Genomic DNA, 24,836 nt, shown 5'->3' with positions numbered 1-24,836 from the left:
GAATATCAATTCAAGAAGTCTCACACTGCTTTAAATTAGCTCGATAAGTCTGAAGAAATTATACCTTTGAAATTGACTATCCTCCTTTTGTAATCTTATCAGCACAAATCTATTGCTATTAGCTCTGTCTGACTGAGGCCAGTTTTCCTTGACTTACCAAGATATTAATATCTCGGAATAGCGCCTTACTCTCCGACTTCCTCTTCTTCTGGACTGGGTACAGTCCGAGAACTCTCAGAATATAACCTTAAACAATTAATTAATGACTATCAATAATTATTAATGATTTTTTTTATAATAGTTTAAAGAGATCATGTTATCTACATTATTTAGTAAATATATTCTCAGAGATAAACTTAATGAAAGTGATTATGTTGTATTCTAAATGACAGTATTGCTGTCAAATGAAAAGTAATGGGTTTAATTCTCGACTCAAATCAAACCCTCCTCAGACAAAAATTTCTGGGTGCCCCCTTTGAAGGCAATATAGTTCTTACTAAAAAATATATAAATAAACACACTTAGCTTTAATTTTATTAATATGAATGTACCTCACTGTTACCCGTCAGAAGTCACTTTCTCTACACGTACCATTCTTCAAATGAATCTAAAAATGATAACCTTCTCAAGCTGTTAGACATAAATAGTGTGCAGCAAATTAATGATATTTACAGTTTTATGCACCAAGCTCTGAAGCTCAGAAGTTCTTTGCTCTTAGAGTGATAACTGTTGAGTAATTTATGTTTAACTAATTAAGCTATTTTCACTCATGTACATGTGTCTATGAGTTATGTTTTAGTTATCCACTTTTTTACCTCATAAAGAATAGTTTCCTTTATTTTATTACTATATTAATGAAATGCTATTTTATTTATTTATTTTGCTTTATTTTATTTTTCTATTTTGTATTTTTCATTTATTTACTTCTATTTTTATTTTTACTGTTTGTACATTTTTGTTACAACTCCCAGCTAAAGGTATTTACCTATAAGCTTGTAAATAATAAAAAAAAAAAATAAAAAAATTTTTATTAATATAAGTTTTTTAATATAAGTATTTTTTAATGAACTATCAGAATGTTTAGTTTTAACAAAACTAATTCTAGAATTTAAATTAATTAGAAGCTTAATCAACAACAGTGATGCAAAAAACAAAATTAGGTCATCCTACTGTTCCAATTCAAAATTTTCTTTAATTAAATTAAAAACAAATAATAAAAGAAAACAAACAATAAGAAAACAAAGAAATAATTCAAGAAACTAGAGAAAGAAAATGTAAGCTATTTAGAGAACATCAACATAAAGTGAATAATGTAGTTTGTGTTTAAGAGAGGGACAACTTCACTCTGCTAAACTAGTGCCCCAGTGAACTCGGGGTGTACCGAGTTACCTACTTTAACGACTGCTCAATCGCCTTGACCCTGGCCAATGTTTGGCTGTTACAATTTTTTTTTGTTTTTAATAATGAAACACAATTTCTGTTTTCCTCCTACCTGAAATTGAAAATATCTTCTTTCAACATTGTATAATTTTATATAAAGCATTCCACTACTCCTGGACTTGAATTATTTCTGATTATAACTTTCACAAAACGGTATTATAGTCTTATTTCTATTTAAAATTTTCTTTCTTTTATCGCAACAAATGCGAAATTGAACTAAAACTAAATTTCAATTTTCCTTCATGCTACATACTTTCCGCTAACGTGGAAGTATTAAGTGGTGCGAATGATCCCGAAACCTGGTAAACCTGCTCACCTTCCCTCATCCTACAGACCAATCAGCTTACTGCCGACTCTAGGAAAGGTTCTCGAAAAACTGTTACTTAACCCCATATTATCGGAGTTTGGTGTTATACCAAACCACCAGCTTGGTTTCAGGCGTCATCACAGCACTATTCAACAATTCCACCGGGTTGTGGATGCTATTACTTCAGCGCTGGAGAGACAACAGTATTGCTCGGGGGCGTTCTTAGACGTAAGCCAGGCTTTCGACCGTGTTTGGCATCCTGGATTACTGTTCAAGTTAAAAAAAAGCATCTTCCCTCAACATACTACCTCATTTTGCACTCTTATCTTTCAGATAGGTTCTTTCAAGTTAGTACTGGCTCAGTAATCTCTTCTTTCTCGACAGTGGGGGCGGGAGTGCCGCAGGGGAGTATACTTGGCCCCGTTCTCTGCACAGTATACACATCAGACATACCTGTACAACCCTCTACACTACTCTGTACACATGCAGACGACACAGCCATACTAGCCTCAAGTACACATCCTTCATCATCTTCATACAAGTTACAGACACACTTACATAAAATAGAATCCTGGGCTAAGAAGTGGCGGATTAAAATAAACCCACAGAAATGCCAGCATGCCACGTTTACTCTCCGGTGGGGCTCCTGTCCACCTGTCCTCTTCAACTGCAATCCTCTTCTTTGTTCAGATCTGGTGCGCTACCTTGGGCTCTACATAGACACTAGACAGTAACATTGTAATGAATCAAAACTGTATTCTTTCTCGATTAACTTACAAGAAGTTTTAATATTTTAGTATCCTTGTACAGATCTGGTGCGCTACATAGACAAACGACTCAAGTGGAACCTACACACTAGACTTAAAAGACAAGCAATGACGAAACGTGCGAAACTGCTTTACAGACTACTTAAACGACGCTCTAAATTGCCCATTGAACTTAAATGTTTAATATACAGTACTATCCTCAAACCTATGTGGACTTACTGACCAGAGCTGTGGGGTTCAGCCAAACCTACAAACATACGGACTGTACAAACATTTCAGTCAAAACTCCTCCGACAGATAGTTGACGCTCCTTTCTACGTGACTAACCTCACTCTTCACACCGATCTCAACATTCCCTTCATAGACCAACTGGCCAAGACTAAGTACCAAAAATCCACACTACTCTCTCGACTAGCTCTAATCTTCTGGTACTGTCTCTCGCTTCCTCTGACATCCCTTACAATACGTCAGCCAGTGGCCGCGCGACTTCCTTACAGTCTGAAGAACTAAATCTCTCCTCTCTCCTCCTCGTATTCTCCTCCTCACATTCTCCTCTCTCCTATAGAGAGTGCTACCGCTGGGTAGTTTCTCTCCTCCTGCTCTCCTCGCGCACCAGTTCATCTCATTCACCTCCTATTTACTTATTGAATATGTTTATACAGATTGTAAATTACAGAATATATATATAAAAAAAAATGCAATTTACCAAACGTAATAAAATATTGGAAAAGAACAATCGAAATACTTATCTGAAGAAGTTACCAAGGAAATACTTCTTTCTGTACTTTACATTGAGCTAAACAAGAAAGATGAATTGAGGGATAATTATGTTCATCGCTTCTTACATTGAAAATAAAACGAACACAGGAATTCACAAACCTTTATAATTCAAAATTCAGCTCTACAATTAAATTTTATTATAATACACCAAACAGAACAGTAATTAAAGTGAGAAAATACTAATGTTGCTACTAACCATTTTTTTTTTTTTTTTTTAGTGTAAAGGAGAAAGATTTTAGACTCATGAGATCCAAAAACGGACATTTCTGGTGAAACGAAATCCAAGAGCAATTCTTACATATCGTATGATGACAAAATGAAAACAGAACACGGCCGAGTACTACCATTATCGGAGAAAATAAAACAGACTTTTTTTTGGCGAACAAATAGACCATTTGAACAAATAGGTCTACTCTTAATTAAAATTAACACAGAATTGTTCTAGTGCTTTTCAACCATTGATTTTTATTTATTTATTCTTGTAGGTTTATTTTATTTGCAAACTGGACAAATTGGTTTTAGGAAGTTGGTGGAGTATTTGACGTAACTCCCATTCCAATGTTAGCTGTCAGAGGCGTGTTGACTGTGTATACAAAGTACAATAAAGAAAAAAAAAACAAAAAAATTAACAACCATAACCCTACTGTTTTGCTGCTAAAGCTAATAAACGCTTAACAATGATTCTAATAATACTAAAAGATGTCAGCGGTGCTTTTTTTTTTTATTTGCAAAAAAAATTTTGGTATGGACACACTCTGGCTTTCTCTTTTACTGTTCGCCAGGTTATTGTTCACAAATCTCCTAATGCACTTTCTCACAAATACCCTAAATCGAATTTTTCGGAACAATGTTTCAAATATTGTATAACTTGTAGATTTATATCTTTGTAAACATAAAGTTTAAATAAAATCATAAAATCTATTTATTAAGGATGCACTTTCAGTGAACAGGATTTCTTCAAACTTTAAAATGTATTTATTCATTTGTTGCTTATTATCTCCTTAACAAAAACTTACAGTTTAAAATGTTAAGTATAAGGGTTGATTAAACGCCAAAAGGTACACAAATCAGCGAGTACCCAACATTTCATTAATACTTCATTAATATTTAAGTAATTCTACTGCATTAATTTTCATTAATAAGTTATTTTTTAGAATTTATTAGATGTCACAGACCCTTATGCTGGCCATTTTCGTCTACAAAATATATGTTCAAGTAGCACTGTAGATTGACTGTAATATCTAGTTATTTATAATAATCAAACTATTAATTACAGGTTAAAAAGAAAAACGTTATAAAAAATAAAAACAAATTATGAGGCTAAAAAATTAAAAACTTTTTTTTATAAAAAAAAAATGTAATATGTAATATAAAGTAAATAAGATATGCATATTTTTAAGACAGCTAATTATTCCAGTATTTTACTATAAGTAAAATTAGGGGGACGAAATTAAATTGCAATTGAGAAATGAATAATTGTTGTTGAATAATCTACTTGTAATAACAAGTTAATTATAATAATAAAGTTAATAAACTGTGTGATATTTGTGCTCACGAATATTTCGGTAAGACGAATTCAAGACAGTAGCCTACTCTAACTTTGTCTTTTTCTACTTTAACATGCATGTACGTATGTGTGATTTATCATAAATATAACAAAAAAATATTATAAATGAAGTGGCCAGCATAAGGGTCTGTGACATCTAATAAATTCTAAAAAATAACTTATTAATGAAAATTAATGCAGTAGAATTACTTAACTATTAATGAAGTATTAATGAAATGTTGGGTACTCGCTGATTTGTGTACCTTTTGGCGTTTAATCAACCCTTATACTTAACATTTTAAACTGTAAGTTTTTGTTAAGGAGATTTTTGTACCTTTTGGATAGATTTTCCTTTTTGTCTATTTTGTAATCTTATCAGATTTTTTTAAAATTTGGAATAAGCAATTCTATCATTATAATCTGGTAAGGTGTTAAGTCGAAACCGTAACTACCATTGGAGAGATCTTTTTAAAGAATGATTATAGTTGCGTTCCCCCAAACCATCCTCAATAACTGTTTTTCTGAAAAAGCGTTTTGAATAACATAGGAAGGTATTTGTACGTAAATAGCAAAATTATACTGCGATTTCAGTACTTCCTTTTAAGAGGAGTAAGAAAAATAAACTACGATTGCAGTACTTCTCCCTAAAAGGCAAAGAGGTAAAGATTTTTTAATCGAACGACAATTCATTGATTTAAATCGGTTCATTCATTGATAATTTAAACGATTGCAGTACTTCCTCTTAGTAGGTGCAAGAGCATCAGCAACGTAGAGGAGCTTTAACCACTTATTCGAACTGAATGTTATCAAAATCGGACTAAGCTTTATAGAAATATTGGTAATAATAGTTTTAGAAAGGGCCTTACTTGGGTGGGGCAAACTCCCCTCCTTATGAGGCACGGCGTCGAGACTTTTAAAGTGCAAATCTGTACAAAATTTCGATTCGAATGACACTTCATTCATGAAAATCGGTTCACGTGTCGATAATTTGAAACGATTGCTATACTTCCCCTTAACAAGTGTAAGAGCTGATCGCCGCTTTAATGTTACGTAGGGGAGCCCTAACCCTATCATCCTACCAAATTTTATCAAAATCGGGCCAAGATTTACAGAGTAATTAGTAATAATAATTTTGGAGGGGGCCTTACATAAAGGGGGTTAACTCCTCTCCCATTCGATGTACAGCGTCGAGACCCCCAAAAGGCACATCTACATAAAATTCCGAATCGAATGACACCTCATTCATGAAAATCGGTTCGCGCGTTTAGGCGCTACGTTGTTTACAAAAAAGGTAACAAGAACAACAACAACAAGAAGAAGAAGAAGAACAAGAACAAGAACATTTTTTGAAAAAGCCGTTTTTGCTCATTTTTGGCAACTTTTTTCTCGAAACCTATTAGATCTGGGTTGTTGCAAAAAAATTACAGCTATAAAGGAGGGTTTGCCCTATATTTTAAAGAAAATTTGGGAATTTTATCTTTTGTAGAAAAAGAGAAAAAAATTGTCAAAGTTGGGTGTTTTTCAACGTTACGCTTTTTCGTGCAGTTTTTGACGATCAACCCTTATACAACTGTCCTACCGGACAGTTTTAATTAGTGTACAAGTGGCTAGGTAGTTTGGTGTAAGATAATAACACTTTAGAAAAATGACTAGCCACTCCTCTCTCTTCAAGAAGTGTTCTTAATTAAATTGTCTAGAAAATAATCTGTAAACAGAAGTTATGTATCTGCTTATATCAAATGACACTTCATTCATTAAAATTGGTTATGTAATATATGTTGCAATAAATCAATGCTTGCATCTCCTAGTGAGGCCTCAAATGCTGATGAACCTTTGCTTCTAAGAGGTGAACTAAGCCAAAGTTAAACGAGTTTACTTTATTAGAATGAGCAGAAGGTACGGATCTTCGGCAGAATATTGGTAGAAGAAGAATTAATACCGAATTTAAAGCTCTTTATGTGGATCTTTATTTATCTTGCTAAGTGGTATGCCAGATTGCGCTAGGCGTACATGTATCTAAACGAGATTGGTCAGCCCAGACCCAAAAGGGATGATAGTGCTGCTACCTATGTAAACTTGTTTAATCTAATTGGAAGGCAGTAACAGAGTTTGTGCGGTTATAGTTCGAGATGATCATGTCTTATTTGGGTTAAATCGCCCCTTACAACTTTAACCACTTATTCTTCGACAACTTTCTTTAAAGTTATATCTTTCGCAATAGCAATAACTCATCAACCACGATTTGAGAACCCGCATGCTGAAGAAGTTATATTAAAAATGAAAAGTATTCTATGTGTATTTCTCCCTCATCGAATCCTAGACCTGAAGTTGTGTAGTAGTAGAACATTTTAAAGAAAAGTTTTATAGTACGCTAACGTTAAAACCCAGATATTAAAGTAAGTATTTATGACATATTTTTGCTAAAAACCTTTATAAATTGTAATAAGAAATACGGCTATTGTGAGAATCTTAACGAAAATGAAGTTTTCTCTGGTTTGTGTTGAGTGTAAGGTATTGTTAGCAAATTGTTTCTTGAGCTCTTCTCGTACTGTTGGTAATTCATGCGTGTGCTTGTGGTTAAGATAAGGAGAGTTTACGAGTGATTTGTTCAAGAGGGTAAACAATATTTCAACACCAAGAAAATTCAAATTAGATCTCTTACAAAATGTAAGAAGTATTGATCAAATCCAGACCGTGAATGAGCTGGAAATGCCACTAATATATGCAAAGAACACACTTTAAACGAACGAAAAGAAGTCAAGTTAAATGTACACAGTTCCTATCTCAATCAAACACAGAACTATAACAGATCAAAGTTTTGGTAATTATATTTTGCCAATGAAAAAACAAAATAAAATTGTTAGCAATATAAGAGTCATTTGTAAACATGAATTTAGAGAGCTTTAGAGCAGCTGAATATCCGAATAGAGATGTCTACATTCTCAGAGAATATATTCGGCCATACCTTCCACAGCCTTCAAGAGAAAGTTAGCAACTACTGTCGGTAATAACTGCTAGCAATCATTCATGGGACAGATATTTATGTGACTGATTGCGGAAAATGATTCTTTTCTCGGGAGCTTTGAATATTTTATCATGAATCGGAGACGAATGATGAAATCGCAAGAAATAATTTCTCTGGAATCTGTAAATTTAAATTTCACATATTTTATGAAAAAAAAAATGTAAAAATAATTTCTGGTATAAATTAAACTTTAAAGGATATAAAATCATTTTTTAAAAAATAATAAGAATTATAATTCTTCAAAATTATAGGAAATAAAAAGTAGCATAAATAAAACCAGACAGCTAACTACAAAATCAATAAAATATAGTGACACACGCTACAAAATTCAGCGAGATAATTTAACACGATTAAACCAACAACTCCATCAATATTTCCTAGATTATGTCCTAAATATTTTATTTCTATTTCATCACAATGTCTAGATATTATTATTGTATCTTTAAATAAGAACACTTTGGTTTCTTAATTTTCTGATTTATGTACTAAGTAGGACTTATTTTTACAATTTAAGATTTTTATTTGTAATGTCTCTAACTGTTGATAAGAATTCTCGATTTCTTTTTCGTGACTTAAGTAATAACTGCTATAAATTGTAACAAAACAATGTGCACATGTGTTTCCAGTAGTCTCAGTGTAGCAAAATCGATCCGATTGTAGAAACTGTCCTTCTAGGATAAAATAAAAAAAAAGTCGAAGGAATAAAAAGCAAAGAACGGTCTTTGTGCTCTTACCTCTTGAGTCAATACTAACTTCTCTGACAGTCCTTATCTACTTCTGAAAGTAGACATATCATATAACAGCAAAAAAAAAAAAAAAACTTCAAACGACCAACAAAGAACCTGCATTCTAGATTAAAATGGTAGAAGCTAGGTTTTCTATTTCAAACAGTTCTAGACGAAATAAGCTTCTACTATGGCACTGACTAACCCTTAGAAAACTAAACGAACACCAGCTAAAACAAGCCCTTACCGTATAGAAGAACTTTTAACCTTGGGATTTTGAGCAAACTGAGAAAAATTAAGTCCGGTTATTCAAATTTCTGTAGATTACAGAGATGTAAAATTTTACTTTCGTACACAAAATTTCCTTCACAGAAAAGGCTATTGTTATTTTATTGAATAAATTAGCTTTTCATCTTGTTGCAACTTCATAGCATCAAAAGTCATTGTAAGATGATTTGAAGTCGCCTCTGTTTCATCAAAGATTTTTTTGGTTTCATAAAATTATTGTGGTTCATAGAATGTTTCCGATCTTTACATAATAATAATTTTTCCAGTTTTATACCGGGTGAACCAGTAACTAATGTCCATAGCCCTACTGTGTGTAGTACATCTAAAGTGGAGTTCAATGACGTATTGGCCAACTTCATATTTTCCACTGTTCTTGAGTGACGTCACTTTAATTTTTTTCCCCTAAAATCATTACTTATTTAGCAATAAAAAAAAAGGTATATTACTCAGAAAGTTTTAGTCCGAATTCGATTCTGATGACATGGTTAGAAAGACAGATAAATTTTCTAAAAATTGACACCATTTTGAAGCATAAGTCATTCTCCAAACAGCCTCAATCTTCCTCCGAATACTGGAAAAATAAAAGTAATCGAAATTTTTAAGAAAACTCATTAGGCCCTTATGTGATCATTATCAGACCTAGGTGCTGGCACTTTTTAGTAAAAGTTTCCTTGTCTAATGGGCTTTCAAACGGTATATCATTTTCCAGGATTCCTTTTATCTTCGTATGAGAAATTATGTTTGTTTTGCTAGAAAACGTGTTCACGAGCACCCAACAAAGTTTATCAAGTAGTTAAATTCATTGAAAACTCTTTTAGATGGACCAGGAGACAGTTTTTAAGTAGATTCTCTTAAAATAGGGAAGTCAAAGGTTACAAATTGTGCTTTAAACATTTACTTCTGATCCCTCTGAAATTTTTTGAGAAAATGTTAGGAAATATTTTAAACAAGTACTTAAACAAAAATTCATATAGTTTGTATTTACTCCAAATTACAATTTCACACAACTGCACTGTTGAAAAAGATAAGAATGTGAATAAGCCTTAACAACCCTTTGAACCCACTAACAGATAATCCTTATATCGGAATCTGGAATTAACCAATACAACTAGGTATCTTATAAATAAATTTCCCTGATCTGTTAAACTTGGTTTTTCAAAATTTTCTATTGTACCCTATTTTCCTTTTCTTCCCTTCTACAAATTAAAGAGGACCTTCTTGCCTTAAGTTCCAAAAATTCCCATAAATTACTTAAGTAAATGATTATTATTCATTCATACTAATTCATATTACAAGGTGCCACGGTAGCCGAGCGGTTGGAGGCGAGACCTGTAAAGCTAATATGTATTGTGGTACTGGGTTCGATTCCCAGGTCTTAGGCGTTGGATTTTATTTAATGGTTAATAAAAGAAATTTACAGTAAAGTATGTTTGCTAGTCGCCTCCGTCCACGACACTTAATTTGCTAGTTGGACGTAAAGCCCGCCTGAAAAAAATAGGCAATTACTTTACTACTTTAATTCATATTACTTTGAGAAGAAGATGGTTTTAGCCATTGCCAAATATTGTTCTCCTCTTTATGTAAGGCGAGACGAGCCACTACTTTACTCTTTTTCCTTCAACACGTTTTTATCCTCGAAAAGTTGATTCTTTTTTCAAAAAGAAGGTTTATTTCAATTCTAAGCTGAGCAAAAAGGAAGTGAACATTGCCGTGCTACTTACTCAAGTCTCTAATATCCCATCCTTTTTCTTTTAATCTTTAACCGTCTTCGAAAAAAGTTGTAAACTAAAAAAAATCAGTAAAACAGCGTTTCTGGTTAAGTGATTTAAATAAAATCATTACTGTCGCATTTCTTGGTAGCATTTAGTCGAAACTTCCAACTTAAACATACCCCGATTAATAACTATACTCTACAAGCACTCAACACACCAAATAGCTCTTTCAGGGGGGGGAAAAAAAATTCTTTTAGTTTCGGTGGCCATTACAAAAATTTGTTTATTTACAAATCTGTAATTTTTCAAGTTCCTCGATTATTAAGGAAGTATCGCCCATTATTACTTCAGTTTTCCCAGTAAAACTAACTCACATTCACTAGCAGCCACAACTATTAAGTAAGGCTTTTCATCCCAGGGAAATTTATTCCGTGACAGACGTGAGCAATGACCAAGACAGTGAAGAACTGCTAGTTACCGACATACCTACAGTAGCTTGTTTTTTGTTTTGGTGGTATTAAACTAGAAAATAATTATTTTTTTCTTTTTTATTGCAATTGCAATGGTCTAGTTAATGAGATATAGGATGTTAAATTTTAAAGAATTTCTAAGAATTCAAATTCAAACCTTTGTATCACTCTTCGTATGGTTCAGATTTCAATGAATTCTTTAAAAAATTGTGAGAATAGTTTTCTCTATAATTGATATAAATTGCGACGTTTTAGTGACACTAGTTGTAGAGATATAGAAGGTTAAATTTTGAAGGTTTTGCAAATCGCTCAAATTTCAAATCTTTATATCTCATTTCGTATTGTTCCGATAGTAATGATTTCTTTACCAAATTTTAGAGAAATGTCTACTCTATAGCTGGCATAAATAGCAATGTTTTAATGATAATAGTTATTGAGATATTGAAGGTTAAATTATGGAGGTTTTGCAAACCGTTCCTATTTCAAACCTCGATATCTCTCTTATTATTCTTCAGAATTCAATGATTTCTTTACCCAATTGCAGAGAAAAGTTAGCTCTATAACTGGTATAATTTTTTTATGTTTCAGTGACAGTAGTTAATGAGATATAGAAGGTTAAATTTTGGAGGTTTTGTAAATCGTTCAAATTTCAAACCTTTGTATCTCTCTTCATATTGTTCAGAATTCAATAAATTATTTACGCAATTGTAGCGTATAGTTTGCTGTATAGCTAGTACAAATTGCAATGTTCTAGTTATTATAGTAAACAAGATATTGGGTGTTAAATTTTGGAGGATTTCATATGCATTCAAATTTCAAACCTTTATATCTCTCTTCGTTTGGTTCAGATTTTAATGAATTATTTACTCAATTGTAGCGAATAGTTTGCTCTATAACTGGTATAAATTGCAATGTTCTAGTTAATATAGTTAATGGGATACCAGATGTTAAATTTTGTAGGATTTCATATCTTTTAATATTTGAAATTTTTATGACACTCCCCGTATTGTTCATATTTAAATGGATTCTATACTTAATTGTAGGGAATAGTTTTCTCTAAAAGTGTATAAACTGTAATGTTCTATTTGTTATAGTTAATAATTAGGTAACTGCAAAGATAGAAAAACAATACAAATAAGATAGGAGTAAACAATAAGGAATAATAAAAAAATAAAATAAATTACATGTATGTAGTACTTCTTAAAAACATTAAATCGACTTTAAAATTCTATTTAGAATGTATAATATTTATGAACTCAATGAAGTAGATTGTCGTTAACTGGGACGGAGATTAGAACCTTCAGAATGAGGGACCCAAAGCGAAATGTTCCGGCACTGGCGCCACTCACGCCATCGCATTTGCATCTATTCAATACGAATTATATAAAATGAACCTTGACTCTATAATAGTTAAAAAGGTTGTTCGCAAGGTTATGTATATATTGTGCACGCTAAGTAAACTAGTTTTTTTTATTATTGATAACAGCTTTTAATAACGTATTTATAACTAAATAATATTTTTTTGAAACTATAATTTTTAGTTCTTGAATAAACTCTTACTACCAAACTGCAAAGTTATTTAGCGGATGATCAAAACTGAATAAAAACACCGCTGCAAATATTCATGTTGTAAAAATTCGTACTGCTGAAGTGCACAGATCGTGGGCATTGTGCAATACGTATTCCTACAAATTTACCCAAGAAAATTCGATCAAGAGTATTTTAGTCGAGGTGGTTTGACTTCTCACTGTATTAATGCCATAATTATGTTACCGAAATTCTAAATTAGGATTAAAATCTTGCCTTAAAATCGGAAGTGCCAGTTTAAAATATTAAAATGTAAACGACTAATCCTACAAAACATACTTCCTTTATTAAACTTATATAATAAATAAGTTTTCATTCATACTTTGGGAAAAGTCTCCGTAAAAACCTTTTTCGTAGACATAGAATGAAAATAATAAGGCCGGAGAAGATTTAATAGATCTTTGAAAATCACGCAACCAAAAAGGAATATTCTTAACCTAGTTTTATTTTCCTTCAGATCGATAACCCACTTTGATTTTTATATTAACACGGACAAAAATTTAAAAAAAAAAAAATTAAGAGAAAACTTTTTATATTACTTTTCTTAGAATGTAGATGACATCATAACCTTTTTTATGGACGTGCCGAAAGGACCTCTTCTGTAAACTTTGTTTTAAAGAAATTGTAAAGACTGTTTGTTCTTTAAAGAACCGTTTAATGAGCTAATAAAGAACTCCAGATAACTAATTAAGCGACAAATATTTAAAGGAAACTTCGTTCTGAGTTATTAAAGGTAGAAATAAAAGAGAGATGCTCTGTTACTAGGTCATCTGTCAGAGTACCTGAACATATCGTGAATAAAGTAGAAAACAGAAAGTATACTGCAGCTATATTTCTTGATTTAGCGAATGTATTTGACCATTTTGAGTCGCTGGACTGCTTTACAAAATTAGGAAGACTTACGCTCTTAATTACCAAATTCAACTCATATGATCCTTTTTAGAAGACCTAACTTACTGGGTAAGATTCAATAACATTTACAGTACTTGACAACAATTCTCGCGAGTCTGTCTGAGGGAGGAATAAGTCCTTTACTCTTCAATTTCTACTCTATGGACAGACCTAATCTAAATATAAAGATGTTAACTACTTTCAACACAATATCATTAACAAATGACGACAACTCATACATTAACAAAATCATCGCCGACTAACAGAGATCAACTAATCTTATAAAAAAAACTGGGTTTTGGTTCAGGCATTTATCAATTCCATCAAATTAAGCGAGTAACTGAACATATCGCGAATAAAGTAGAGAACAGAAAGTACATAGCAGCTATATTTCTTGATTTAGCTGATGAATTTAGACAATTTGGACCCTATGGACTGCTTACGAATTGATCCCCGTTGACAACAAACGTTCTAGCCAGAATGTAAACAATACAAGTCTATCCCAATAATCTTAGATAGTCAAGACAAATGGTACAGTTTCCATGTGATAAGTGAGTAGCTTGCTGAGTAGGTGTCTTCTTAAACCAGGATGTGGCCATGACGACCCTTGTACCTTTTTACAGGAAGAAATAGTACTTCCAGAAATACCTCAAGATGGGATTAACTAGGTCAGAGCCCCTAAGCAGATTAGTTGATGCAATAGTTATAAGTCCTTGGTACGTTGTATTGAAACAAATAGATGATATCGTGATATCGCTAGAAGATGCTCATTTTGAAAAAAGGAGAAGTTTCTCCTTACTAGACTAAGAGGATCGGCACAATTAGCTCTTTTATCTTCAGCAACTGGGAAAATTACTCCATTTTCGTTTCTAATAAGATCTGTAAATTAAGTAATAAGACTAATTTTTTTAAATTTTTTTATTCAAAAAGAATTACAATTCTATATTGTCACTTTCAAAATAACTTCTTTCTGAAGCCACACAGCGCTGGAGACGTTTCTTCCACTCCTCACAGCAGTACTCGAACTCCGATACTGGAATAGCCTTCAGCAGGTCGGTTACTACAGCCGTTAGAATGTTTTCGACTATCCCAAAATTAGTTCCCCTTGAGGTGATTTTTCAACTTCGGGAAGAGAAAAAAAGTCACAAGGACTCAAGTCAGGCGAATAAGGAGGCTGAGGAGCCACAAGAATGTTTTTTTACTGGTCAAAAACTCGGTTTATTGAAATTGCTGTGTGACAAGGAGCATTATCGTGATGCAACACCCACTTGTTCTTGATGTTTGGCCACACACGAATGACCCTTTTTCGAAGTTTTTCAAGAACCTCTTGGTAAAAGTGTTGATTGACCGTTTGACCTTGAGGTAGAAACTCTTTGTGGACGATTTCGTGGATATCGTAAAAACAAATCAGCATGCATTTGATCTTCGACTTCGTAAATCCCTTTGTAGTTTTAATTATTGTTTTTTAACTTTTTGAACGTCTGGGGCGGTTAATTGCCTTAACCCGGACCTGATAAGATTTTTATTTTTGGTAACTAATAATTTTAAACTATTATAATGTGTATTACCAAGATATTAATGCTAAATGATATTAATGAATTCAATCTTGTAAATTATTTATTTCCTGTCCTATTCCTTTCTATTCACTTGTTATTTGATTGTTCAAAATTAGTGATGATTCTATTTATTATGTTCTTGGTATCTATATTTTGATGCGCAGATAACAGTAAAAAAACAACAAGCGTATTACCTAATAGTAAACAAGTTACAATTTCTAAAAATGCTGATTAAATAGGCAATGTCTTTTCATGATTCAGGTGAACACATTTTGCATTCATCCTAATAATGACTTCAATCAGGTAATATAAACAACAGCTCTCCAATTATAATATAATCACTGCATGTAATTTCATTTTGTTAGAAACATGGAAAAACGAGTATTGCGGTTACTTCAATATCATTATTGAGTAGTTACGTTTTATAAAACACAAATGTATGCAACAATTTATAATTTGTTTCACAAAAACTTTTGTAATTTACCTCTGTAAATATATAACTGATACGCTTTTGATAATACGATATGTAAAATTGCATTTAGGATTTAATAAAGGTAATTCAATTAAGTGGTAATGTTAAACTATACAAAGTGACTTTTTTTGGAGGGGGGCATTTCGAACTTCTGCGAAATATTTATCACTGTCAAGAAAAAATTTGGCAGTAGTAAAGTAAAGTAATCGCCTATTTTTTCAGGCGGGGCTTATCGTCCAACTAACATTTACTAGGTGTCGCGGACGGAGGCGAATAGCCAACGTATTTTATTATTTCTCATTTAACCATTAAATAAAATCCAAGGCCATGACCGGGAATCGAACCCAGTACCACAATGCATATTAGCTTTGCAGGTCTCGCCTCTTAACTCGCTCGGCTACCGTGGCGCCTCAATTTGGCAGTATGAGTGAATGAAATAGTACGTAGAATCAGCCTGTGAGTAAGGTGTATCAAGTATTTTCGAGACATTAGGCTGCATCATTAAAAGATTTTTTTTTATAATTAATTTTGAATTAAAAGATTTGTAAAAAAAATAAAAAGCTGTTTCGCAATGAAAATAGGATTTCAGCATTTCCAATAACAGTAAAGGAAAATGGTCAACTACTTGCTACATTTCTCCTCTATTGTTAAGTTACGTGCAGCATAAATATAAATAAAGAACTCAAGCCCATTTTCAACACTTGCTTCACTTCATTTGCCCTTAAACATGAATGATACAAAATAAAAAAAGAACATTGAAGAAACAAAAAAAACAAAAACTTATTCGTTTAATACTGTTGGTACCAAATGGTGCGTGCAAAACGACCAGTTCCTTTTACAGTGATGTCGTCCGTTACTGTAAAAATCTCTAGTAAATTCTCCGCTTTCTTAACATTTAAATACTAATCAATAATCCTGGTTTAAGTCTTAGTTTCCAGCGTTAAATGTCAAAAGGCGATGTATTCTTTTATTTATTTTATTTTTAAAATGCAATTTATATTTATTTTGCTGAATCTCATTGAAGTTTTCTTCTTTTTACTGTTTTACAAAAACAATTCCTGCAAATGGATTAAATTTTCCTTGCTTACTGTGAAGTAATTTTTAGTTTTTCTCGATTTCTTCTATACTCGTTAATCTTTCCAATGATTTTTCGGTACGATTGTCTGATTAGTTACAAAAATCCCTATCATTTTCGGGCAAAACTCTATTGCGAAAATTTAAAAAGATCATAAGTTGAGTTTAGTGTAGTTTAGAAACTAAATTTTAAAAAAAAATCTGTTTTAAAAACAATTTCATTTATTAAAATTCTTGCTTTCCATCAATCTTCAATTTTTTTTTCTAAAGATTTTGGCTGCTGGCTTCACTATAAACAAAATCTACTTTTGATAGAAGGCTGTCTTCTCAGAACCCATTTTTCAAATGAAAACCAAATATGGCGAATAAGAATGTGACAGGGTATACGCTTAAACTAACTAGAAATCTACAATTGTGGGTAAGCGATTCTTCAAATTTGGAATTTTTAATAAACACATAACAGTGTGATAATACTTTGTAGAAAAGCGTACCCCTTCCCAAAAAATGCAGTAAAATGATTTTTCTAGAACGAAAATGCTTAATTTTTAATGTGTCTTTTTTTTTTCACAATAGCCTGTTTATAGTTTGTTTAAAGGCATCAGCAGAAATAGTTTTCGATAAAATCAGAAAACGGGTAAAATTCTTAAAGGAAATTTGATTTTTTGTCTACCCATTTTTTCTAATCCCAAAATTTTAGCATCACATAGATTTCTCATTAAAATTATATAATTATAAAACCACACATTTAACAGAATGTACTATAGAGGGGTGCCCAACAACCCCTTCTCAGTAAGTGCCTTTAATATAATTTTCTTAGTAAAATGTTACAATCAAAAGTTTTTTTTTTTTTTTTTTTTTTTTTTTTTTTTTTTTTTTTTTTTTTTTTTTTTTCCTTTGTTATTGGCCTCTTGAGCAAGCAAATCAGCCATTATTTAATTTCTTCTTTAGCATCCTGTTGTTTGTTATAAACTCAAAGAGCTCTGTGTAAATTCTGCCATCATCAGCTGCCAGAATAGTATTTAAATTGGCAGGTAACGGACATCCCGTCGCTATCACTGCCCTCCACAAACGCTCTCTTCCTTTAGTATTATTAGTACATTCCAGGATTAGATGGTTGGCGTCTGCTATTACTCCTGAAGTACAGGAACACTGGTGAGATGTTTCCACCCCAATCCTGGCTAGATGGTGCGGCGAATAATTGTGGTTGAACCTCATTCGAATGACAGTGCTAACAAACTTCCTATTGTGGTTTTTGTATTTGTAAAACCATGGTCTTTTGGGGACACTTCATTGGATGGCTGTGTAAAATTGGCCTTTTCTCGCCTTTGCCAATTCGTATGTCCGCTGCCATTCTGTATAGCACTCCGCTTTTGCATCGCATTTCATTTTGCTTCTACACTGTTCTTCAGAGTGTCTGAAACGTAAGCAATTTTTGCACTGCCTAATGGAAGGAATGTAAGGGTTTACTTTACATTTTGCTCCATATAATGAAACGTACTGTGGAAGGCTTTGACTGTCAAAGTTAACGAAACATACCGGCAATTTTTCAGTCAACAATTTGTTATTTACGTAGGTTTTGCGAGTAAGCCGTCTAATGCTAATGGGCATGGACGGAGATATTAGTTCGGCCAGAATTTCATTGTCCTCTAACTCAACATCGACATCCCTGATTACGCCAGTACATTGAACTCTGAAATTGGGAATGTATGCAATTATTTCTCTTTCCTTGAGAATTTCCAGATTTAATAAATCATTGGCAGCCTGTGGTGAACGTGTGGTCACTTTCATTCTATTCATTCAATCAAAAGTTATTTATTAATATGTGCAATTAGCGTAGAAATTAAAAAAATAATCGTAGCAGTTTTCGAGAGAAAAAAAACAAATTTTTTTTTACTTTAAATGATCAGGCATTTTCCAAAAGTGTTTTTTCCATTGTAACCTCAAAATTACAAAATCGGCACGATTGCAAAACTTCCTCTTTCTATAGATAAGAGAAAGTAAGCACCTTAGCAATAGTTTCAGTCTGCTTAAAATTATATTTGCACCTGTAAACATATTTTAAATAAGGACAATCAACAACCATAAGATGTACGACAATCAATGACTTTAATCATTCGCCATTTTCATTTTAAGTCACCAAGTTAGACGTCAAGATGGATATAAGGACTTTATTTTTGAAGCATGGTAATTGGAAAAGTTTTATCGAGGTTTTCAAGTTTATATCTTGTAAGGGACAGGAGGAGATCCGTCGCTAAATACTAAATAAATCAAACGGTTAATTATTTTTCCACCGAAGTACTTTAACTGCAAAACTAACTTTAATTTTTATTAAAGGATTTGCTTTTAGCTTCCTTTTTTATGAAAGATATATTATATAGCAAAGTTTATATATACAACATAATTTTCTCTAACTTAACGAAGTGATAATATTTCAATTATCTGACTTTTGAAATGCTACAAAACTGAGAAAAGTATTTTCATTATTAATAAAATCGAAAAATAGTTCATGACCAAATAAATAATTTAGTCAAATCGCTGTACTCATTTCAACAAATTGTTAGTTTGCTAACATGAGTATTATATTAAAAATGATTATATTTTAGTCAATAGCCATGAGTTCATTTATTACATTATAAATTACCAGCACAGTCTCTTAGATTTCTTTTACTTCTTACAGATAGATAATAATATCTATCAAATAAAAAGTTTTAGTTACATTAACATTCTGAATAGAACCATATAGGTTCTTGTATTTAAATTTTCTTTGTATTTAAAAAGTATTTTAATAGCAAAACCATATGACTGTAAATTTGTGTCCAATAGTGGGGTTTTTGTAATTTGGAGGAAAAATGACGGAACTTGAAGAAGCGAAGCATCCGGATGATCTTCAGTAAATTCTCTGGTATTATGCAGTCTGGGGTAACGTGGATGTTGAAAACTGGACCGAGAACGTTCCAACAGAGTGCATCCTGAAAACCATTTTGGCATACGTTATTTTGTGATGTAGGTAAAATTTTTTGAAAGCTAAATAATTTCTAGAAGGACCATTATTTGATGAAATTTTAGAAGAAACTTCTTGCAAACAAGAAAAATATAATAGCTTCAACAAAACCAGAGCTAATTGGCGGAAGACTAAATGTCAAGGCCAAGAACCCAAATCAGGTAATTTCACAGAGAATTATTAAATAATTAAAGAAGGTTCTGCCAATACAATTAATCACACTTCAACCACTGATTGAATCCCTGTACCTTCCCAAGGGGATTTCAATGTTCTTTTCAGTTACCGCTTACCTTTGATAGCCTTTGCAGAGGATCAGTGTAGCAATAACTGCTTTACGCATGTACATCGAGGAAATTATTAGACGTTCGTCATGATGTAATGTCTTGCTTATCAGGACATAAGTTCCAAGTACGAATGAACTCTTCGTGAGCAATAAATCAGAATCCAAATAGTTGGGTTCGTCAACAACCTCCGCTCTGCATGATATCCACGCTTATTGGATGAGTGCTGGTTTGGTCATTGTACAAGTCTGTTAGTGAGCAGGAATACCACTCGAGCAGACCCTGTCAAATAAGTTCAACGCCCTTGAAGAATCGTCTATGAAAGTAACCAGTCGTGTCTTCAGGCTGGGAAACTTGTTTATCCACACCGCCAAAGTGAACCCTACTTTTTAAAATTTTATAAAGTTTTTATAAATTTAAATAAAGGCAATTTTTAAATCTTCAGCAAATTTCTAAACGAGTATTTTTAAAGAAACGATAATTTCATAAATTCGACTGAATTGCAATAATTTTTCTAACTGTAAATAACTGTCAATAAAAAAAAGAATTAAATTGCATGTTCTATTTGCACTCTTTCAGAGGCTGATTCAGAAATTTGATAAGCTTCACATGCAATCAATCCCTGAATATCTGATTCAGACAAAAATCTGGTCCTTGTAAAATGGGATGCTACGAGGCTGGGTTTGTAAAAATCACTTTACTTTTAATTAAAAATTGCTCCAAAGCTCACTCTTGAATGTCTATTTCTAGATTTAACTTAGAAATTCTGCTATTAACTTTTACAAAATGAAAACCGATATTAATAAATAGATGACCCGATTATTTATGCAGATGAAAGATATGAAAACATGAATTTTTATTCCATATATTCGTGAAAATGGAAAATATTGCGTGCCCAATATAATATATTGAACTCTGACGATATGGTTATAAAAATAAAAGATTTAGGCCCAGATAAAGGGATGGTAATTGTGCATAGTTCACTGATAATATTACCTGTCAGATAAAAAAACAAACAGAATTTACCACCTTTTGTTATAAAACCCTACATAAAAGGGTTCCTACTAAATCCTACTAAATTAGGTTATAACTAAAGGAGGCTTGGTTATATTAGTGACATTTTGTGTGGTTATTCATAAAAGGTAGAAAATGGAACCTCGTTTCTCAAGTTCACAAACGAAGATGAATAGTTTATCAGATTCTTTATAGGCTTATAACCCCTCTATTGCTTCTATTCTTCTCCTGTATTAAATCCCTTCGCAAAATGTAATTTACAAAAATCTGGAGTGGCTTTGCACTTTACACTTGAGTTTCTCTTGAAATCATTTTTAATCAAAACGTTTAGTTACTCGCAGTGATTATAATCAAAGTTTAGAATTGACCGAGTCAATACAGCTTGGAAAATGATTGGCCTTAAGAGCGAGCTGCTTCATCATCACAAAACTTCCATCGACTACCAAAAACTTGATTTGTTTACAACACATTGATGATGCAGCTACAGAAATAAATATTAAAAAATAAAAGATTAATTATTTCTGCTGATTCTTAGATCAGGGAGGGGCCACTAGTTAAAAACGTTGGTTTTAATGAAAAATGGGTTTTTCGCTGCTGTACGTGCAGAAGTACCTGGAAGCAGGGCCGGATTTTCTTATAGGCTAACTAGGCTTCAGCCTAGGGCAGGCATGCCCAACCCGCGGCCCATGGGCCGCATGCGGCCCATTTGAAGACTTTTTGCGGCCCAATTGAAGATTTTAACTGTCTATATTATTTTAGACATTTAGACCACAGACGGTTCAAACATATTTTAATTTTTAATTTTTGCAATAATAAACACCGCATGTTATGTACTGAAAACATAATAACAAAAAAATTATTTGACTTTTAAAAATCGAGCGCAACTTAAAGAATTTTACACTTAGACCGCTAGAGGCGCCAGTCTGCTGGATACGTTGTCTCGCTGCCTGACAAGTGACAACAGTCTGACATTCTGACAAGTACTATATTGGTCATCAAAAAAAGTGCAATCTGGTCAATTTTCAACTTTGTTGTGATTGTAATCTGTTTGAGGTAAAATAGTGATATTGTTTTTTTGATCGTATCAATAATTATCTTATTTATTTATTTTTTCGTCATGGCTGGAAGAAAAATTGAAAAGAAAAAAAGAAAACTCGAAGATGAAAATAGAAAGTTTCAAAGTGAATGGGAAAATTTGTACTTTTTTATTCATGTAAAAGACAATGCTGTATGTTTGATTTGTCGTCATTCAATTACAATTTTAAAATTATACAACCTAAAAAGACACTACGAACAAAAACATGGCGAAATTGATAAACTTACTGTTGGCGAACGGAAAGCTAAGTTACAATCTTTGAAGAACAATTTGACATCTCAACAATACTTATTTCATAAGCAATCTGCACAATCAAACGATATTGTCAGTGCTAGCTTTCGAGTATCTCACATTATTGCTAAAAATATGAAGCCTTTTACAGACGGTAACTATATCAAAGACTGTCTAATTGCCGCAGTTGAAGAAATTTGTCCAGAAAAACTTAATCTTTTTGCTCAAATTAGTCTGTCACGTCAAACTGTAGAAAGAAGAATAGAAAACATTTCGAGTGAGATTTGTGCATCGCTAAACACAATTACAAAAAGATTCGTATATTTCTCACTGGCTTTGGATGAAACGTCAGATATTAATGATACTGCTCAACTTGCTATTTTTATTAGAGGTGTCGACAGTCAAATGAATATTACTGAAGAACTACTCGAACTTGTGAGTTTGAAAGGTACTACCTCCGGAAGAGACATTAAGGATGCTGTCATAAATTGCGCGCAAAGTCGTCAGATAGATTTGAAAAATCTTGTAGGTATCGCAACAGATGGAGCCCCTTCAATGGTTGGAAAAAATGTTGGTGCTGTTACATTAATTTTAGATCACATAAAAGCTTTGGGAAAAAGTTCAAATGATTTTGAAATGTTCATTTGCCATTGTTTTTTGCACCTCGAGAATCCATGTGCACAAGTGTTAAATATGTCTCATGTGATGACAGTTGTTGTCAAGGTAATTAATTCAATTAAAAACAATTCATTGAAGCATCGTCAATTTCAAGAATATCTTAGTGAACTCGAATCTGAATACGGCGATCTCATTTATTATACCAAAATTCGGTGGTTAAGTCGCGGAAACTGCTTATTGCGATTTTGGAAATTAAGAGAAGAAATTGAAACTTTCATGAACAATAATGGCCATAATATAAGTGAACTTTCGGATGATCAATGGCTTCTAGATTTATGTTTTCTAACAGATATAACAATGAAACTGAATGAACTAAATCAGAAGTTACAAGGTGAAAATAAGTTGATTACCGATTGTTATCAAGCTATAAAATCCTTTGTAACAAAGCTTCAGCTTTATGAAAATCAATTACGGACAAACAATTTGGTTCATTTCCCATTATTAAATAGCTATAAAAGTGACCATAAAAACTTCTTCAAATATTCTACTGAAATCGCAAAATTACTTGAAGAATTTAATACCAGATTCTCATACATGCGAAATTTTGAGGAAATGTTCAAAATATTCTTAGCTCCGTTTAATGTAGAGGTGGAATCAGCGCCTCCAAATTTACAAATGGAGCTAATAGAGTTACAATCTAGCATCGAGCTAAAAAGCCTGTACGAAGGGAATAAGATTGAGTATTACCAAAAATATATCCTCGAAGATAAATTTCCAAATTTAAAACGATTGGCTATGTGCATTATATCAGCATTTGGAACTACTTATCGCTGCGAATCATTTTTTTCCAAATTAAACCTGGTAAAAACAAAGTATCGCAGCAGGTTGCTCGATGAAAACATGACCAATCAACTACGATGCGCGTCGACTAAATTATCCGTTGATATTAAAAAAATTTCTAGTAAAATACAAAAACAAGTGTCACATTAATTGTAAAATAATAAAATATTTTGAATAGTTTGTTGTTTATTTTTATAAGTGCGGCCCATCTCAGTTCAGTAAATTTTTACTTGGCCCACCAACCGATTTGGGTTGGGCACCCCTGGCCTAGGGCCTCAAGATCAAGAGGGGCCTACATTCAAATTGTTAGCAAAATTAAAATTATACTATTCTAAAAACAGTGAACAATAAAACACTTTTTTAGTGATGAATCACAGTAGTGATGTATTTTATTATCTCTCATGTAATTCACAAACTTAAAAATGGGAGGTGAAAGGGCCTCATAAGTGGAATAGCCTAGAGCCTCTTTTCATCTAAATCCGGCCCTGACCTGAAGTGCTAGCTACCGTTTGAATTCGCTGTTGTTGAATTTTAATAAATCAAGAAAGTCTTTACCGAAACATTCATTTCATCTAATCTACAATAATGTTTCGAACTCTAAGTGAAATTTTCCTTCAAATTAGTCAACTTTTGCAGTATAACTGTGTATAATGTGTTTAACCGATGAATTCAGCTCTGGAATAAGATGTGTTACTAAAAGTATTTATATCAGCTTCTTGCCACGTCAATGACGTCCGTCAAGTTGGTATGGCCACCACCGAGTTTTTTAACCAAATTTCGCACATCGTTTGTGCCGGCGATTCACCAAGTTTCATCGTTTGTGCCGCTAAATTACGGAAGATATTAGCAAAACAAAGTGGCCATACCAACTTGACGTCAAGTTAGTATGGCCACCTCTTTATTTTCAACTTTTTAAAATTTTCTCTGCACCAATCGTTTGTGCCGGCGATTCACCAAATTTTGTCGTTTGTGCCGCTAAATTACGGAAGTTATTAGCAAAACAAAGTGGCCGTACCAACTTGACGTCAAGTTGGTATGGCCACTTTTTATTTTTGAGTTTTTCGAAAATTTCTTCTTACCATTCGTTTGTGCCGGCGATTCACCAAATTTTGTCG

General features: G+C 32.6%; 1 protein-coding gene and 2 long non-coding RNA genes across 4 annotated transcripts in view; 2 read left to right on the top strand and 1 right to left on the bottom strand.

Annotated features, from left to right (window-relative positions):
• The window catches only part of LOC141450954 (arrestin domain-containing protein 17-like), a 131,092-nt gene that overhangs the window by 3,431 nt on the left and 102,825 nt on the right, over nt 1-24,836 (top strand). The gene's annotated exons all lie outside the window — the stretch shown is intronic.
• Nucleotides 1-24,836, bottom strand: part of LOC141450957 (uncharacterized) — a 44,446-nt gene that overhangs the window by 799 nt on the left and 18,811 nt on the right. The window contains exons 5-6 of the long non-coding RNA XR_012456467.1: nt 2,306-2,470; nt 65-246 (exon numbers count right to left, since the gene is read on the bottom strand). This is a non-coding gene — a long non-coding RNA (uncharacterized lncRNA). The remainder of the gene's footprint in view (nt 1-64; nt 247-2,305; nt 2,471-24,836) is intronic.
• Nucleotides 6,543-20,811, top strand: LOC141450952 (uncharacterized). The gene is made up of 3 exons (XR_012456464.1): nt 6,543-7,236; nt 16,911-17,058; nt 19,464-20,811. It is a non-coding gene; the product is annotated as an uncharacterized lncRNA (long non-coding RNA).

Source organism: Rhodnius prolixus, unplaced genomic scaffold (genome assembly GCF_049639745.1).
Source record: "Rhodnius prolixus isolate KJV_2025 unplaced genomic scaffold, Rpr scaffold_8, whole genome shotgun sequence".
Lineage (NCBI taxonomy): Eukaryota > Metazoa > Arthropoda > Insecta > Hemiptera > Reduviidae > Rhodnius > Rhodnius prolixus.
This window is presented reverse-complemented; position numbering and strand designations above follow the sequence as displayed.